Below are 20827 nucleotides of genomic sequence, written 5' to 3'. Positions count from 1 at the left end.
GTGCCATGCCAGTGACGCATGGCCCACCAAGTCAGTACTACATGCACACATGTCAAAGGAGTGAAGGGGATGTGTGGCACATAGGGCACCATCACACGTGACATGTGTACACAGCTCATCATACTGTAATTAGCTTCACACCTCAGGAGTATGGTGCCACATCACAGCCTGACCCACCTGTGCCCGACACATGTAGTACTGCACAGACAATGCCTTGATGTCCAGCCTTGGCCATGTATGACAGCTCAATTTATTCCCGTGTGCCGCCTGTCACCACTGTCAGGTGTGAATCCCACCGTACATACGCTCCGAGGGCGTGTGTGGGGTCCCTATCACTATGGTGGTGCTGGCGTATGCGTACGCCATAGTGATATGGACCGTACACGCGTGTGTACAGTCCCTATCACTATGGTGGTGCTGGCGTATGTGTACGCCATAGTTATACAGACCGTACACGCGTGTGTACGGTCCCTATCACTATGGTGGTGCTGGCGTATGCGTACGCCATAGTGATACGGACCGTACACACGTGTGTACGGTCCGAACTACTATGGCGTACACGTACGCGAGCACCCCCATAGTGATAGGGACCGACCGTACACATGCGTGTGTATGGTCCAGACTACTATGGCGTACACGTATGCGAGCACCCCCATAGAGATAGGGACAGTACACACGCGTGTACGGTCCCTTGCAATTCATTTGGGGTGCCCTAGGGCTGTGTAACGCACCGTACCTGTGTTGTGACATAGGATTGACATAGGGGAAACATGCGGGACAGGTATAGGGGCATAAATGCATGCTGGTTGTCATGGAGACCGAGTTTCAGGTTTGAATTTTGCATCATGTGGCCAGCAGAAGTCGGTTGGAGACAATATACTTTGTTGCAATGTGGTTGTTGACATTACATCATGCTCAATTTTAAAACCATGCAAAGCCTGTCACTGGGATAGTTTCAAAATGATTGGAGGACACGTAGGATGCAAATGTGACTGAGCCAATCACTCTGTACTCCTGTAAATGAAACAGGCCAGCAAGGAAGATATAAGGCAGCCAGGTCCCTTGAGAGAGCACTTGCCTGCACATCCTTTCATTCCACAACACTGCTGCTGCTTGTCATTCCTCTGGCACCATGTCCAGGTCTGTGGAGAGGGCCCAGCCATTCACCATGGAGGAGAATATGGCGTTGGTGGATGTGATCCTCCCACAGTACACCATGCTGTATGGTCGACCAGGGGAGCAGGTGAGTGCAGACTCCACTAGCTTAAACTGTGCCCCTTTTTCTGACTGTGACTTCTGGCATTGTGTCCAGGTGTGACAGACATGCAGGGTTCTTCATAGTGGTTCCCGGGGGGGAAGGGCTCATGTCTCCCATGCAGAGCATGCTGTAGTTCCTGTGTGCACAACGCACTAGCATGGTGCTTACTGTGACGATCACTGCATGGTGCATGCCACTTTCGGACTGCCTAATCCTCCTGGAAATGTTGTTTCTACAGTCCTGATGTGAGTCTGTGCTCCCCCCAGGGTGACAGGTGCCAGGACCCACAGATGTGTGTCTGTTCAGTGTACCTGTGGTGAGAGTGTCCAAATGATGTGGTCGTCCCCTGGACATTGGTGTGTGTGTGTGAGTCCCCTGTCATGTGGGTGTGTGCATATGTGGAGTGTTGCACCCCAGCTGCATGTGGGATGGATACACCCTGCCCATCTGATGTGAGCAGGGAGCTGTGCTGGATGTCTGCCGTGCTGAGACAGCCCCACATCTGTGACACCCCCAGTCTAGTGGCACATGTGCAGAGTGAGGTTTGTAGCGGCAGTTGCCAATGCCAGGTGATTGTTCAGTGCCTGTGTGTGTCTGTATACTCTGCTGAGGTAGCGTAAGTGGGCTGGGGCATGTGACTGCTTAGGGGTACTGTTCAGATTCCTGGTGTAGCTTGGGATGCACAGTGTGAGCCTGCATCATTGATTGTGTTGCACCCCTCATGCCACCTGTGTACTTTCAATGGCACCTACTGCATTTGCCCATTCCCAGAAGGATGATGTCACTATGACAAAGGTGCAATGAGTTGGCTGCATACTATGGCCAGTTCAAACATGCATAATTTGTAATATGTGTGTCTTTGTATCATTGATAAGGTGGATTGGTGTATTGTCACTTTTGCATCCTCACAGGTTGGCGTCTGTGCCAAGGGGGAGATCTGGAAGCAAGCCGTCAGTGCCGTGAGGAGGACGGATGGTCGGAAGCGGCGCCTAGCCCAGGTGAGGAAACGCTGGCAGGACATCCGGTGCTGGACGCGGAGGATCGCACGGGTCCTGCTGGGGGACTCACCTGTGAGCCACAAAAACCGTGGGCGCTGGCGTCTGACCCACATCCATAAGCGTGTGCTGGCGGTGGTCTTCCCTGACTTGGATAGGCGCCTAGCGGAGAAGCAGCAGCAGGAAGGGGGTAGGTACATGTGTGTTTGTTGTGTGTGACCAGCTTTTGGAAGTGCGCAGTTGCATGGATACACTGCAAGGGTTTAAATGTGCAGTGCATATCCTGTTCCCCAAAGTAAAGCGGTGCTGTTCTTCCTCCCTTCCCCTCCTTGCCATGTCCTCCCTGGTCTGTGTGTAGTCACTCTTGCACAAGGTCATCTAGGCTGGCAGTTACTCCAAGTGCCCAATGCTTGCAGCATCATGTGTGGGGGTGGTGTGTAACAGGTTTTTGCACGTTGCCCCTGCCCTGGCCAGTTCTGTCATTGTGGAGTCCATGTTAGTTGGCACTGATGCTGAGTCCCGACATGGGAGTGTGTGTTTCATGTGTACTGCCTTACTGCCTGCATGTCGACTGTTGTGCCCTCTGACATGATGTGCTTGAGTGTGAGATATGCATAGTGCACGGATGGTGGCTTGTGTTCCAGTCATATCCATCCAGGGCCATGGAGTAGTGTGGCCAATACAGTCCCCTGGGGCACCTTTTCATAGGTATCATGTGTGTCATCAGACAATGTGGACATTCTCTGTGTCTTCAGCATAGTTTGGGCCCTGTGGCATAGTACCCTGGCATCATTTGTATTCACGTATACTGTGCTACATGTGTCCACTGTACAGGGTGACCTAATTTAGCTGGTGCATACTCACAGGGGCCAGTGCCTGTGTGTCTTGGTACAACTATCTGATGATGGTTGTTTGTCAGTGATATATGTGGACAGGCGCACCAGGGGTAGTTTGTGTGTAATCAGGATTAATTGCAGGCCATGTGTTTTCATCCCAGACTAAGAGGTGTAAGTACTTCCTCTGTCTCAATCACATTGTCTCAGGTAGGGGGGGAATTGGTGCGGGCAAGGCCTACATGTCCAAACCTGAAGGCTCCTTGCTCGGTCTGGCCAGTGTGTGATGTTTGTGTGGCCAAACACTCAAGGTGCAGTGCACCAGTCATGTTGGCCATGGTTTTCAGTATTTCCTTTGCAGCATGTCCCAAGAGTTGATAGACATGGTTCCTGCTCATCCCTTTCTTGGCTACGCTGTGTGTCGCTGATGCTGTGCTAGATTGTCCCCAGAGCCTGGCTCCTCTGTACAATTTGATATCAAGTTATTTGCTATTGTGTCATGCTATCCATATTTTAACAGTGGCATGGTGGGTCAACAAACGGTGTGTTGCAGGGACTACATATGTACCTTGTATTGTAGATGTTACTCTTGTTGCTTTTCAGGCTATGCACTGTGACCTATGTGGAGTTGACTCATGTGACATATGTATACAGGTGTCTGATTTCTCCTGTCTCTTCACCTTGCCCACAGCATCGTCGGGGGACTACAAGGGAGACACTGGCACGGACCGTGAGGAGAGAGCGAGCACCAGTGCCAGCAGTGCTGAGTTGGCTGGCACATCGAGTGGCACGGAGGCCGACGGGAGTGCAGCGGAGGACCTGTCCAGTCAAACCACCACCGACTATGACGCAGACGGGTCCGAGGCTGAGCACTCTGAGGGGGCGGAGGCTGCTCCCACAGCTGACACCAGCACTCCATCACTACCCGCCCCCTCCATTCCGATCACCGGCCTCCCACTTGCTCGTGTCCCTTCCCGCCGTGCTAGGTCACCACGTGTCTCCTTCTTGCCAGGCACCGCACCCCCTGCCCCTGTCTCCACTGCTGCCACCAATGCCGAGTCTTTGGACATCCTGCGGCAGTTGCAGGTTGGTCAGACTGTGATGCTTAATGTCCTCCATGGCCACAGCCGAGTGCTCAACCAGATGGAGGCATACATGGAGGGCATTTCAGCTGCGCAGTCTGACCAACGCAACTTGCTGAGGTCCATAGCAGTGGGTCTCCTGCAGCGCTACGTCCCCCCCTACCCCTGAACCATCCACACTTCCCACTCCCATGCCTGTCCAAAGCACACCCAGACGTCCCCATGCATGCACACCACCAGACACAGGCAGCACACCACCAGGGAAGGCAAAGCGCACACCTCCTGGCACGCACACACAGGGTGAAGTAGGCACACCCACTGGGTCAGGGGGGAAACGGAAGACACGCAGCCAGACTGGGAGTCCACATTCCTCATGACCACCACCCTCCAAATCCACTCCCCTCAGCTCTCCTGGCCAGGATTCCACCAAAGACTCCTTCATGGCCGCTCTCTACCTGAGCCCCAAAGTGACACCACCCCGCAAGCGGTCAAAGGAGTCACCGGTCAGGGTAGTTGAGTCCCCCCCCTGTCCACACCCTCCCCCGGCAGCGCTGCGACCCATCCCTGCAAACCCCCCCCTCCTTGGGGCCTGTGGTTCCTTCGGGTGCAGGGGAGATGCTGGGCGGCCTGGCAGTAGTGTGCTCAAATCCACCTTTGGCGCTGCCCAACCGCCTGTGTTGGAGTCGTCCGTCCCTGCACCCACAACACCTACCCTTGCCCCTCCTGTCACTGCGGTGCCTGGTCCTTCCCCCCCACATGATGCCCCCCCCCTGTGGATGACAAGATAGTCTGAACTGTGCAGGCAAGCTAGGGTACACGCATCCCAGTGTGTCCCCCACCTGGATTTGAACTATGGACTGCCCTATGGGCCTTGTGCATATGGAACTCTTCATACAATTCATTTTAGAACATTGCTGAATAAAGCGATTTTATTTTCCTTGGCACACTACTTCTTTTCTGGCATTGCTGTTGGTGGTGCTGCTCCATGATTTGGGGTGGTGATAATGTGTTAAGTGTCTGGGATATGTTGTAGTGTGCTGTTCGTGGGGTGGACAGTTATCTGTGTGCCATCACACGGTATTTGCTATCAAACTTTGCTCATGTAAGCTGTTACTGCATGGTGACATTGTCCCAAGGTGTGTACCTTCCTCTGTGGACCCTGACATCTTCCCTGCAGGGTGTTGTGAAGACATTTGTGCAGTGCTGTGTCTACATTTGCTGGGTGTGTGACGGACCCCTTCAACTTTGGCCATGCATGCTGGGCAAGGTCTCCACCTGCATCATTTGTGTCATCCTTGGGGGTCACTGTACTTGTGACTGGAGTATATTGACAGGACTTCATGTGTACATGTTACCTTTTCCGCACTATGCATGTGTGTACTCCCAGCCTTGCTCACATGTGTTTCGTGTTCTGCTGGGTCTTTGAGCACCTGACTGACAATTGTGGGCATTGTATCTGTGTGTACTCAACCCCTTTCTTTCCATGGGCACAGCTGGGGGGACTCTGCGACCACCCCTCCTGTGTCTGGGCACTGCTGGGAGGACTCTGCACACACCCCTCCTGTGTCTGGGCACTGCTGGGAGGACTCTGCACACACCCCTCCTGCGTCTGGGCACTGCTGGGAGTGATAGGCACACACCCCTCCTGTGTCTGGGCACTGCTGGGAGGACTCTGCACACACCCCTCCTGCATCTGGGCACTGCTGGGAGGACTCTGCACACACCCCTCCTGCGTCTGAGCACTGCTGGGAGGACTCTGCACACACCCCTCCTATGTCTGGGCACTGCTGGGAGTGATAGGCACACACCCCTCCTGTGTCTGGGCACTGCTGGGAGTGATAGGCACACACCCCTCCTGCGTCTGGGCACTGCTGGGAGGATTCTACAGACACCCCTCCTGCGTCTGGGCACTGCTAGGAGTGATAGGCACACACCCCTCCTGTGTCTGGGCACTGCTGGGAGGACTCTGCACACACCCCTCCTGCGTCTGGGCACTGCTGGGAGGACTCTGCACACACCCCTCCTATGTCTGGGCACTGCTGGGAGTGATAGGCACACACCCCTCCTGTGTCTGGGCACTGCTGGGAGTGATAGGCACACACCCCTCCTGCGTCTGGGCACTGCTGGGAGGACTCTGCACACACCCCTCCTATGTCTGGGCACTGCTGGGAGTGATAGGCACACACCCCTCCTGTGTCTGGGCACTGCTGGGAGTGATAGGCACACACCCCTCCTGTGTCTGGGCACTGCTGGGAGTGATATGCACACACCCCTCCTGTTGGACCCGGCCTCGTAGCATAGCCATCCCTGTCCCCGCACCACATAACCCGACCCATGCACGTCACGCAGCCTCCGAGCCCCCGGCCTAGCCGATCCTTCCCACCAGAACACACGCACACCCGACCAGGACTTCCCCGTCCGTGGCCTTCCTCCTTTCGGCCACACCGGGCCCACGTGCCCACTTCATGCACCATGATGGCTGCCCGGCCCCAGCGCGACCCTGGCCGAGAGGCGCCACTACGGCTGGGGGACATCGCTCTCCCATTGGGATGAGAGTGGGAGGAGCAGTTTCCATCGCAACTCTGAGCTCCCCCGGGAAGGTGGGTTTCGATCGGCCCGCCGGCCTCCCCGAGGGCTGGCTCCATGCCTGCTGGGTGTCTGGGACTCCTCCTGACCCGGCCTTGAAAGGATCAAAAGACAATGGCAGGAAATCTCGACAAGCGACCCCCAGGTGACAGGACCCCTGCCTGCACAGACTCCGGACATCAAAGAGGAGTCGCCCTATAACAAGGGGTGCTCTGGGACTGTCCGGCAGATTCGCCTTTGGAAACACCTGAGCCCTGCTGAGTGACTCGCGGCTCCCTGAAGATCGTAAGACCTCCGGACTTGTGCTTGAGCCCTGCTGAGTGACTCGCGGCTCCCTGAAGATCGTAAGACCTCCGAAATTGTGCTTGAGCCCTGCTGAGTGACTCGCGGCTCCCCGAAACGATCGTAAGACCTCCGACTTGTGCTTGAGCCCTGCTGAGTGACTCGCGGCTCCCACAGACTCTATTTGTCCCGCCGGACCCCGACGACGACCAGCGTGTCCCCCAGCTCGAGGATTGAGAGCTGTGCGCCGGGTACGCCCCTGCATTTGATCCATATCCCCAAAGACTGTCCCGCTACCTCCTACCCCCTCCAAGACTCTGTGAGCCCGCGCTCCACTTGTACGTATTTGCCTTGCTGATCATAAAGATCCTACAACTCCGATCTGATAAAGATTTGTTCTTAAGAACTCCTGGTGTGGTGTCTCTTTGTCGTGTGGTGCCGAGTGTACGATCCTAGATACGAGATTCCTCCCCGGAGGAGTCTCCCGCCAGTGCCCGGCTACGATACCTCGAGGGTTGGTCTCAGGATAGCCAGGGCCCCCTCCGGGCTCCTCTGAGGTCACCTTCTAACACCTCCTGTGTCTGGGCACTGCTGGGAGGACTCTGCACACACCCCTCCTGCATCTGGGCACTGCTGGGAGGACTCTGCACACACCCCTCCTATGTCTGGGCACTGCTGGGACTGCTAGGCAAACACCCCTCCTGTGTCTGGGCACTGCTGGGAGGACTAGCACACACCCCTCCTGCCTCTGGGCACTGCTGGGAGGACTCTGCACACACCCCTCCTATGTCTGTGCACTGCTGGGAGTGATAGGCACACACCCCTCCTGTATCTGGGCACTGCTGGGAGGACTCTGCACACACCCCTCCTATGTCTGGGCACTGCTGGGAGTGATAGGCACACACCCCTCCTGTGTCTGGGCACTGCTGGGAGGACTCTGCACACACCCCTCCTATGTCTGGGCACTGCTGGGAGTGATAGGCACACACCCCTCCTGTGTCTGGGAACTGCTGGGAGGACTCTGCACACACCCCTCCTATGCCTGGGCACTGCTGGGAGTGATAGGCACACACCCCTCCTGTGTCTGGTCACTGCTGGGAGGACTCTGCACACACCCCTCCTGCATCTGGGCACTGCTGGGAGGACTCTGCACACACCCCTCCTATGTCTGGGCACTGCTGGGAGTGATAGGCACACACCCCTCCTGTGTTTGGGCACTGCTGGGAGGACTCTGCACACACCCCTCCTATGTCTGGGCACTGCTGGGAGTGATAGGCACACACCCCTCCTGTGTTTGGGCACTGCTGGGAGGACTCTGCACACACCCCTCTTATGTCTGGGCACTGCTGGGAGTTATAGGCACACACCCCTCCTGTGTCTGGGCACTGCTGGGAGGACTCTGCACACATCCCTCCTGCGCTTGGGAACTGCTGGGAGGACTCTGCACACACCCCTCCTGCGTCTGGGCACTGCTGGGAGTGATAGGCACACACCCCTCCTGTGTCTGGGCACTGCTGGGAGGACTCTGCACACACCCCTCCTGTGTCTGGGCACTGCTAGGAGGACTCTGCACACACCCCTCCTGCGTCTGGGCACTGCTGGGAGGACTCTGCACACACCCCTCCTATGTCTGGGCACTTCTGGGAGTGATAGGCACACACCCCACCTGTGTCTGGGCACTGCTGGGAGTGATAGGCACACACCCCTCCTATGTCTGGGCACTGCTGGGAGTGATAGGCACACACCCCTCCTGTGTCTGGGCACTGCTGGGAGGACTCTGCACATACCCCTCCTGCGTCGGGGCACTGCTGGGAGGACTCTGCACACACCCCGCCTGCGTCTGGGCACTGCTGGGAGGACTCTGCACACACCCCTCCTGTGTCTGGGCACTGCTGGGAGGACTCTGCACACACCCCGCCTGTGTCTGGGCACTGCTGGGAGGACTCTGCACAGACCCCTCCTGCGTCTGGGCACTGCTGGGAGGACTCTGCACACACCCCTCCTGTGTCTGGGCACTGCTGGGAGTGATAGGCACACACCCCTCCTGTGTCTGGGCACTGCTGGGAGGACTCTGCACACACCCCTCCTATGTCTGGGCACTGCTGGGAGTGATAGGTACACACCCTTCCTGTGTCTGGGCATGTATGGTCGGGACATACACGGGTGTGGGTACGCTCCATTCATACACAGGTGTGGGTCCGCTCCATTCATACACGGATGTGGGTACGCTCCGTACATACACTGGTGGGGTGTGGGTACGCTCCATTCATACACGGGTGTGGGTACGCTCCGTACATACACTGGTGGTGTGTGGGTACGCTCCATTCATACACGGGTGGGGGTACGCTCCATTTATACACGGGTGTGGGTGCGCTCCATTCATACACGGGTGTGGGTACGCTCCGTAAATACACTGGTGGGGTGTGGGTACGCTCCATTCATACACGGGTGTGGGTACGCTCCATACATACACTGGTGGGGTGTGGGTATGCTCCATTCATACACAGGTGTGGGTGAGCTCCGTACATACACTGGTGGGGTGTGGGTATGCTCCATTCATTCACGGGTGGGGGTACGCTCCATTCATACATGGGTGTGGGTGCGCTCCATTCATACACAGGTGTGGGTCCGCTCCATTCATACACGGATGTGGGTACGCTCCGTACATACACTGGTGGGGTGTGGGTACGCTCCATTCATACAGGGGTGTGGGTACGCTCCGTACATACACTGGTGGGGTGTGGGTAGGCTCCATTCAGACACGGGTGGGGGTACGGTCCGTGCATACACGGGTGGGGAGTTGGTTCGCTCCATTCATACACGGGTGGGGGTACGGTCCGTACATACACGGGTGGGGAGTTGGTACGTTCCATGCATACACGGGTGGGGGTATGGTCCGTACATACACGGGTGGGGAGTTGGTACGCTCCATGCATACACGGGTGGGGGTACGCTCCATTCATACATGGGTGTGGGTACGCTCCGTACATACACTGGTGGGGTGTGGGTAAGCTCCATTCATACACGGGTGTGGGTACGCTCCGTACATACACTGGTGGGGTGTGGGTACGCTACATTCATACACGGGTGGGGGTACGTTCCATTCATACACGGGTGTGGGTACGCTCCGTACATACACTGGTGGGGTGTGGGTACGCTCCATTCATACACAGGTGTCAGTACGCTCCGTACATACACTGGTGGGGTGTGGGTACGCTCCATTCATACACGGGTGGGGGTACGCTCCATTCATACACGGGTGGGGGTACGCTCCGTACATTCCCGTACCCACGATTTGCAGGCCTGGGTTCGTACCGTACCCAGGCCTTAAGAGCGTGGGTACAAGTCGTACCAAGCCCACCACTACGTCACCCCAACAATGGCGGTACAGCCCGTACCCACGTTCTAATGGCCTGGGTACGGGCCGTACCAGCATTGTTGGGGTGATGTAGGGGTACGCGTGGTACGACCCGTACCAATGCTCTGAGGGCCTGGGTACGGTGCAGACCCCCAATGGGGTGCCGTAGGGGTACGCACCGTACCCAGCCCTTCAGAGCGTGGGTACGGGTCGTACCACGCGTACCCCTACATCATCCCAACAATGCCGGTACGGCCCGTACCCAGGCCTTAGTACGTGGGTACGGGCCGTACCACCATTGTTGGGGTGACGTAGTGGTGGGCGTGGTACAGCCCGTACCCACGCTCTTAAGGCTTGGGTACGGTACGTACCGGTATTGTTGTGTTGCCGGTTCGCATCAACATCCACTTCCATTGTGGCGGACGCTGGCGTTGCTGGACACGCCCCCACCCCCTCGAGGTGACCAGGCCCTGGAGGTCAGGTATGTGCAGGGCATGTATGACTTGTGACATGGGTGGGGGTTTGGTTTCCTGCCCCTGCCCCCCCTTTGCCCCTGGGTGTGGTTCTGACCTTCTGCGGTGTCTGCGTCGGTACCTGTAGAGCAAGTGGACTGCTATGAGGGCCGGGATGGCACGTAGGTTCGGGTCCATGGCTGTCCGTCACGTACAGGTGCTCCTTGTGCGCGTCGTCCTGATTTCCCGGCAGTTTTTGGCAGCCGGAAAATATAATCCGTGCGGGGTGACGTCGGTGCGGATCGTACTTCCTGGTTCGTGAACCGCAGCCTGAATGCGTCCCGATGTCACGTCGGTGCATTCCCAGATCACATTCGTATGTATATTTTCGTCGGTCGGTGTTTTTTACGAATCGTCCGGAAATGGTGTTTCCGTGGGAATCGTACTTGCATGTTTGTAATGTTTATTTCCCGGGTACGAGTCGGACGGAGAAAACGCTCCGACCGACGGTTCGTACCCGGTTTCTCCAGGATCCGAATCGGCACCTATGTGTCCAACATATTGGTTTTCAAAATATCTGTACTTTCAGGGTTATTTTCTGATAAATATTCAATTTCTTGAACAGATTTCAGTACCCGATTTCACATTCCTTCAAGACCTAGACTCACCCAAATGATTCTTCTACTTTTGGAATATAGACTTGCAGATGATAACCGATCTGAACATTCATATGCTCCAATTTCACGATGCGATAACATTTTCAAACTGAAACTGTATAATTTCTTACTTAGACTCTTCTCGTGAGAAATCTCTTCCCACATTTCTTTCAATTCAGTCTTTTCTGATTTAGTAATGTAAGACGTTACATATCGAGCAACAGCAATAGAATTGTCCGCAACATACTGAATAACCATGTTAGCGTTCCACATGGATAAAATATCTGGGTTGTAGTCATTTATGTATTTTGATTCTTCGCTTCTTCTTAATTTGTAGGTGTTTTTCGGAGACTTTCTTGTGATGGTATGTCGTACAGCTGACATGAAACTGTTCACTCTTCCTTTGGCTAATACAGGACGTGTAAATCCAAAACGACATTTGGTATAGAACTTATCCTTTGACTTGTACTTTCGTCGACAGTATTTTCCACACCTATGGCTTTGAAATCGTAAGACTTGTTCTTTTAAGTTTTTGTCTTCTCTGTTATTTGGTACAGCACATGTAGCAGAATCTTCAATGAAAGACAAAACACTTTCATCTGAATCTGTTCCAAATTTGGGGGCATCCTTGACCCATAACAACATATGTATGTGAGGAGCACCTCTTGCTTGATACTCCTTTCTCCAAAAGAAATCCACAACTTCTCCAAGAGGAGGATTCTTTTTATTGCAGATGAAAGACATCATAGCTTCAAATCTATGATTGAAATATCTGCATACTTTGACAGGATCTAAAGAGCACAATTCTCCCGGTGTCTTGTATTCAATATTATTTATATTGGAATTTGCCTCTCGAAGAAATTCAAGTAAATCATCCCAAGCATACTCAGCACAGCTTAGTGTAACAAACCATGGAGGAGTTCCCAAGTTCCGTAGCATGCATTTCAGTTCTCCATGTCGACGGTACCAATATTCATTAGTCCCACGCTGACATGCCATCAGATTAAGCAACTGAGATTCTAAATGATCATCTCTCTGATGCACTTTACCCATAAAATCCTTTGCAGTTACATTTTGCAGATGCATTCCAGTCTTTAAAATGTGATTTACTGCATATGAAAGTCCAGACAAGTCACTTTCAAACAGAAGATGAAACATGTAATGCATACATTGTCGAAATCTTGGATCTTCTGCATATTATCTTGTTGTCCGATATTCAGATGCAGGAATCTGCACAGGACGTTCATCATATCGTCCACCTTTTCCTGTTGGAAACAACTGCGGGAAACAACGAGCTTCCAAACTCACTTCCCATACACTCATGGGACTTCCTGTTGCTTTTTTCATTTGAAACAACTCAATTGTATTCCCCAACACCTCTTTGGAATGAAGTAGATGTACACTGTAATGTTCATAGATCCCTTCACATCTGGACATGTCCACTTTTTCAATGTGTCCACTTAATGTTTCACTATCTTCTGCTAAATCTATTTCTTCTTCTCCAACAAACACATTTCTATTGTACTCGTTATTTTTTATCAGATACAATGATGCCTTTTGCACTTTTCTAACAGCCACTAACTCTTGCCAGATTTTCTTATTCTTAGTAGGAACACCATTTACTAGAATGACTAGTGGCTCATTTTCTGCATGATCTACACCAATAGTTTCAACATTTTTCCTTAAATCTAATGGTAAATACACAACTCTTCCTTTCAATCCTCTTTGCAACTCTGATGGAGGTAATTTACTTGTTTTGGGCTCCATACAAACAATAGCCTGAAATGGGTGAACACATTGTATCAGAATAGACTCATACGTATTTAAATCTATCAGCTCTGGAGGAATAGCAACCAACTCTAGATTATTATGAACAGCTCTAGCAGGCATTTTATTCTCATCTAATTTATTATAACAATATTTGCAAATACGCTGCTCACATCCCAAATCAAAACAATCCTCTACCAACAAATAAGTTGCAAATTCCATCCACTTATCATTATCTTCTATTTCACTTTTTAAATACAGATTGACACCCCTAGTCTGATTTTTATAGTGACTTCGCCGACAACAAATACAAGAAACATTTGGTCTTTCACCTAAAATTACCTTAAACTTTGTCATTTCATCCTCAAATATTTCTGTAATTACAGGTTCTACATTGTCTTCAACATTTTGTTCTACTAATGTGTCAGTTTCTTCACTCTCTTGCTGAGGCCCAAAGTAACAAAACTCAATATCCTCACAGACCTGCTTCACATCTGAAACTGACCCACGCAAAAGAGCACTGTTCAACTCACTTAACTTTAGTGCTGGACTTTTTGCATGATACAACCTTCTCACTAACTTCCGCATTTGAGTATGATGTTCTGCCAGCATTCTGAAATGGTGAAAAACACTTTCACAAACCTTCCTAGAAAGACAAGCCAGAGAATGACCTTGCAAACCAGTATGTTTTCTCACTCTGCAAGGGTCTAGTCCTTGCAACAGCTTAATCTTTTGTTTTACACTTTTTTTAGTATAGACTCGTAAAAAACTACATAATTTTTCAATAGATTCCTGTCGTACACTACAAACACTACTGTAATCCCAAGTGTACACAGGGTTTTTAGCACGTCTCCCTAAAACTTCATCAGCTATCACTTCTTCTGCATTTCTTTCAACCATTTTCTCTTTCTCCATTGGACAACCATCACTAACCTCATAACCTCTACCACTGGTGTCAACTGCATACAATAATTTTTCACTTAGTGAATAACTCTCTTCATTAAAAAAAGGCTCTGAACTAGAACTGTGTTTCCATTCTCCCCAAAAAAATCACAAATTTATTTTTTTATTAATAACTCTTTTCCTCCTACTTTTGGCCTTCATCACATATATTGATTTATCTAGTGATCGAATTCTGTTTAACACTAAAATAAACAGTTTCCTTTTTACTTCAAAAGCCTTTTCCACAATGCTTTCAATATGCTTCTTCTTTTTATAAAATAAAGCTCTCTTTTTATATTTCTTTACATCTTTCAGCAAATTATGCACTACTATCTTGTAAAATATTTTTTTGCGTAATTCCTTATACTGATTTTGTCTTCTTTTACCATACTTTATCTCCTTTGACTGAACATTTGCTTTTTTACTTTTCCTCTTATTTTGATTTTTTTCTTACATAAAAATTATTTGAAGTTGCAGCATTCTCTACATTCTGTTTGCTCCTACAAACATTTTTAATAAATTGCTTCGTGATCTTACCAGAAGACTTTTTCCTTTTTGCCACATTATCTTTTTCATTCAATACTTGTGGTTGATGTTTCTTAAAATAATCCTCCTGTCTCTGTTCTTTTCTTTTTCTTTTTTTTTCTTGCATACTTTCTCGATTTTAACGTTGAAAAACAGTATCTGCAAAAAAGAGTCACAAATAAATGTATATTAATAACTTTCAAATTTACAATATTCCATAACTGTACAAACACATTTTATATAAAAACAGACTAAAAAACTATAGCCCTGAACCACAAGTGTGAGGATGATTAAAACACTACATACATAATGCATACTACTTTGAAGCAGTTCATGCCCTAAAGCCTACCTCACTAAAAGACTTCATGCTAACTAACTGAATGATTACAGTACTAAAAAGAGACGCACTGGGTGAGTAACAGGGTGTTTGCTAGAAGTGTATGAATACTAACTGGGGAATTGAAGCTGCGAAAGACAACTGTGTAGCTAATTAGAGAACTGAATGCATACTGGATAGGCATTTAAAGCAGTCCATGTGCTAAGGCCCGGCTCACTGCTTGAGTTCTTGGGTACTGACTGAATGATTAGACTACAGCAAGGAGACTGCCTGGATGAATTTATAACTGGTAGACTTTTCGCACAGGGAATGAATTAGTACTTCGTACTAAAAAGGTCACTAAAAGACTGCAAAGGGAGTGACAAGATGTTTGCTGGACTATATGGATATTGACTAGGGAATTGAAAGTATAAAAGACAAATCTCAAGGTGGTTAAAAGACTGCATGCATAGCGCATAGGGGTTTGAAGCAGTCCATGTGCTAAGTCCTGGCTCAGTGCATGAATACTTAGACAGTAACTGAATCATTAGAGTACTGGAAAGAGAGTGTCTTGGTGAATTTATAAATGTTTGGGTTTTGGCACAGTGAATGAATTACTACATGTTGCTGAATGGGTCACTAGAAGACTACAAAGAGAGTGATAGGGTGTTTCCTGGAAGTGTATGGAAACTGTCTAGAGAATTGAAGGTGTGAAAAACAACTGTGTAGGTGGTTAGAGAACTACATGCATACTGCATGGACATTTGAAGCAGTCTATTTGGTAATAAATGGTTCACAACATAAGTACTTAGAAACTGACTAAATCATCAGACTACTTCTAGGACAGTGCCTGGGTAAAAATATATATATTTTCAGTTCTGGGGTAGTAAAGACAATAATACATGGTATTGTACTTTAGTGTCAAAGCATGACTCATTTTATCAACGCATAAGCAAAGACTGGCTTCTAATGCTACTAAAACTTGACAACATGACAGGTTTCAAAACAGTTTTCTGTCAGCAAATGCACAATGTTACCAAACGCTTCTCTGACAGTGGATCACAAATGCACACAGACTCACAGTGTGATTCTAGACAAGCACCACTATCCCTAGGAGTTTACCAAAACTCATTCACTACAGTGGAAGAGGTAAGGGAACTGCACACAATCTACATATTTCACGACTACACTTTAGTGTCAATGCCTGACTCATTTAATCAACACATAAGCAAAGACTGGCTTGTAATACTACCAAAACTTGACAACATGACAGGTTTCAAAACAGTTTTCTATCAGCAAAAGCACGATGTTCCCAAACGCTTCTCTGACAGTGGTTCCCAAATGCACACAGACTCACAGTGTGATTCTAGACAAGCACCACTATCCCTAGGAGTTTACCAAAACTCATTCACTACAGTGTAAGAGGTAAGAGAACTGCACACAATCTACATATTTCACAACTACACTTTAGTGTCAATGCCTGACTCATTTAATCAACACATAAGCAAAGACTGGCTTCTAATGCTACTAAAACATGACAACATGACAGGTTTCAAAACAGTTTTCTGTCAGCAAATGCACGATGTTACCAAACACTTCTCTGACAGTGGTTCCCAAATGCACACAGACTCACAGTGTGATTCTAGACAAGCACCACTATCCCTAGGAGTTTACCAAAACTCATTCACTACAGTGGAAGAGGTAAGAGAACTGCAAACAATCTACATATTTCACGACTACACTTTAGTGTCAATGCCTGACTCATTTAATCAACACATAAGCAAAGACTGGCTTCTAATTCTACTAAAACTTGACAACATGACAGGTTTCAAAACAGTTTTCTGTCAGCAAATGCACGATGTTACCAAACGCTTCTCTGACAGTGGTTCCCAAATGCACACAGACTCACAGTTTGATTCTAGACAAGCACCACTATCCTTAGGAGTTTACCAAAACTCATTCACTACAGTGGAAGAGGTAAGGGAACTGCACACAATCTACATATTTCACGACTACCATTTAGTGTCAATGCCTGACTCATTTAATCAACACATAAGCAAAGACTAACTTCTAATGCTACTAAAACTTGACAACATGACAGGTTTCAAAACAGTTTTCTGTCAGCAAATGCACGATGTTACCAAACGCTTCTCTGACAGTGGTTTCCAAATGCACACAGACTCACAGTGTGATTCTAGACAAGCACCACTATCCCTAGGAGTTTACCAAAACTCATTCACTACAGTGGAAGATGTAAGAGAACTGCACACAATCTACATATTTCACGACTACACTTTAGTGTCAATGCCTGACTCATTTAATCAACACATAAGCAAAGACTGGCTCATAATGCTACTAAAACTTGACAACATGACAAGTTTTAAAACAGTTATCTGTCAGTAAATAAACAATGTTACCAAATGCTTCTCTCACAATCCTTACCCAAATGCAAACAGACTCACAGTGTGATTTTAGACAATCAACACTATCCTAGGACTTTACCAAAACTCATTCACTACTGTGGAAGGGGTAAGAAGTGGACTGCACACAATCTACATATTTAAGTACAGCACATCAGTGTCAAGGCATGACTCATTTAATCAACATATAAGCAAAGACTGGCTTCTAATGCTACTAAAACTTCACAACATGACAGATTTCAAAACAGTTTTCTGTCAGCAAAAGCACGATGTTACCAAACGCTTCTCTGAGAGTGGTTCCCAAATGCACACAGACTCACAGTGCGATTCTACACAAGCACTACTATCCCTAGGAGTTTACCAAAACTCATTCACTACACTGGAACTGGTAAAGGAACTTCACACAATCTACATATTTCACGACTACACTTTAGTGTCAATGCCTGACTCATTTAATCAACACATACACAAAGACTGGCTTCTAATGCTACTAAAACTTGACAACATGACAGGTTTTAAAACAGTTATCTGTCAGTAAATAAACAATGTTACCAAATGCTTCTTTCACAATCCTTACCCAAATGCACACAGACTCACAGTGTGATTTTAGACAAGCAACACTATCCTAGGAGTTTACCAAAACTCATTCACTACTCTGGAAGAGTTAATGGTACTGCACACAATCTACATATTTTAGTACACCACATCAGAGTCAAAGCATGACTCATTTAATCAACGCATAAGCAAAGACTGGCTTCTAATGCCACTAAAACTTGACAACATGACAGGTTTTAAAACAGTTATCTGTCAGCAAATACACGATGTTACCAAATGCTTCTCTCACAGTGGTTCCCAAATGCACACAGACTCAAAGAGTGATTCTAGACAACAACCACTATCCCTAGGAGTTTACCAAAACTCATTCACCACTGTGAAAGTGGTAAGGGAACTGCACACAATCTACATATTTCAGGACTGCACTTTTGTGTCAAAGCCTAACTCATTTAATCAACGCATAAGCAAAGACTGGCTTCTAATGCTACTAAAACTTGACAACATGACAAGTTTTAAAACATTTTTCTGTCAGCAAATACATGATTTTACCAAGCGCTTCTTTCACAGTGGTTCCCAAATGCACAGAGACTCACAGTGTGATTCTAGACAAGCACCACTATCCCTAGGAGTTTACCAAAACTCATTCACTACAGGGGAAGAGGTAAGGGAACTGCACACAATCTACATATTTCACGACTGCACTTTAATGCCAACGCCTGACTAATTTAATAAACACATAAGCAAACACTGGATTCTAATGGTACTAAAACTTGACAACATGACAGATTTTAAAACAGTTTTCTCTCAGCAAATACACAATGTTACCAAGCGCTTCTCTCACAGTGGTTCCCAAATGCACACAGACTCACAGTGTGATTCTAGACAAGCAGCAGTATTCCTAGGAGTTTACCAAAACTCATTCACTACACTGGAAGTGATAAGGGAACTGCACACAATCTACATATTTCACGACTGCACTTTAGTGTCAATGCCTGACTCATTTAATCAACACATAAGCAAAGACTGGCTTCTAATGCTACTAAAACTTGACAACATGACATGTTTTAAAACAGTTATCTGCCAGCAAATGCACGATGTTACCAAACGCTTCTCTCACAGTGGTTCCCAAATGTACACAGACTCACAGTGTGATTCTAGACAAGCACCAGTATTCCTAGGAGTTTACCAAAACTCATTCACTACACTGGAAGTGATAAGGGAACTGCACACAATCTACATATTTCACGACTGCTCTTTAGTGTCAATGCCTGACTCATTTAATTAACACATAAGCAAAGACTGGCTTCTAATGCTACTAAAACTTGACAACATGACAGGTTTCAAAACAGTTTTCTGTCAGCAAATGCACTATGTTACCAAACGCTTCTCTGACAGTGGTTCCCAAATGCACACAGACTCACAGTGTGATTCTAGACAAGCACCACTATCCCTAGGAGTTTACCAAAACTCATTCACTACAGTGGAAGAGGTAAGGGAACTGCACACAATCTACATATTTCACGACTGCACTTTAGTGTCAATGCCTGACTCATTTAATCAACACATAAGCAAAGACTGGCTTTTAATGCAACTAAAATTGACAACATGACAAGTTTTAAAACAGTTTTCTGTCAGCAAATACACAATGTTACCAAACGCTTCTTTCACAGTGGTTCCCAAATGCACAAAGACTCACAGTGTGATTCTAGACAAGCACTAGTATCCCTAGGAGTTTACCAAAACTCATTCACTACACTGGAAGTGGTAAGGGAACTGCACACAATCTACATTTATCACGACTACACTTTACTGTCAATACCTAACTCATTTAATGAAAGCATAAGCCAGTTATCTGTCAGCAAATGCACAATGTTACCAAACGCTTCTCCACAGTAGTTCCCAAATGCACACAGGCTCTGTGTGTGATTCTAGATAAACAACACTATCCCTTGCACTATACCAAAACACATTTCTTCATCTACAAGGAGTACTACATTTTACTGCAGAAACATAACTCATTTCACAAATTCATAAACAATAAGTGGTTTCTAAATCTACCAAATATAAAAACTGCATAGTTATCTGTCTACAAACACATGAAAAAACACAAATCCTTATCACAAAATAGTTTCCACATGCACACACACTGTCAATAAGATTGTAGAGAAAAAATACTCCTCACACTTTAACAGAAAAAATACATTAGTCTGATTAAAATAAAAATAGTCTACATACATCCCCTCACAATTAAATAACTCACCTTTCAAGATGTTTTTTAGATTAAGAAGTATATCAGTCACACACCAGATATCAGTCACACACCAGATTTTCTTATACAGAATCTCTGCACTGTGCACCTGTCAGCAGAACCAAAGAATGGCAAAGTTTCCCTTTCATTTTCCACACATATACATGTAAACATCAAATCACATTCCTTCCCACATAAATTCAAAAGCAAACACACATTTCTATTGGTTAAACATTTCAACCCTTTCCAAATGACATAAACTTCAACTCTTTCCCCAATCTGTCTTCTGCCCGTTACCATAGAAACAGGTCATGGAACACTGTACTGAGCACACAGGTCACAAGTTCAGCACACACAATGTTGCTAATCAAAACAGCAAGTGTGCTTGACTTCTCAACATAGTAGCTTATCATACATAATGTTCCTTTCACGCACTTTTTGTTCACCAATAAGAATCATGCGTTTAAAAAAAATATATATGCACCCTACCTTTCAGTGTAGAAGGTTGTCAAACAACCAATGATTTCTTGTCTTTTTTCAAAATTGCATCTT

This window comes from Triturus cristatus, chromosome 3_2 (assembly GCF_964204655.1).
Source record: "Triturus cristatus chromosome 3_2, aTriCri1.1, whole genome shotgun sequence".
Classification (NCBI taxonomy): Eukaryota; Metazoa; Chordata; class Amphibia; order Caudata; family Salamandridae; genus Triturus; species Triturus cristatus.
The sequence above is the reverse complement of the archived record's forward strand: the minus strand, read 5'-3'. Positions refer to the sequence as shown.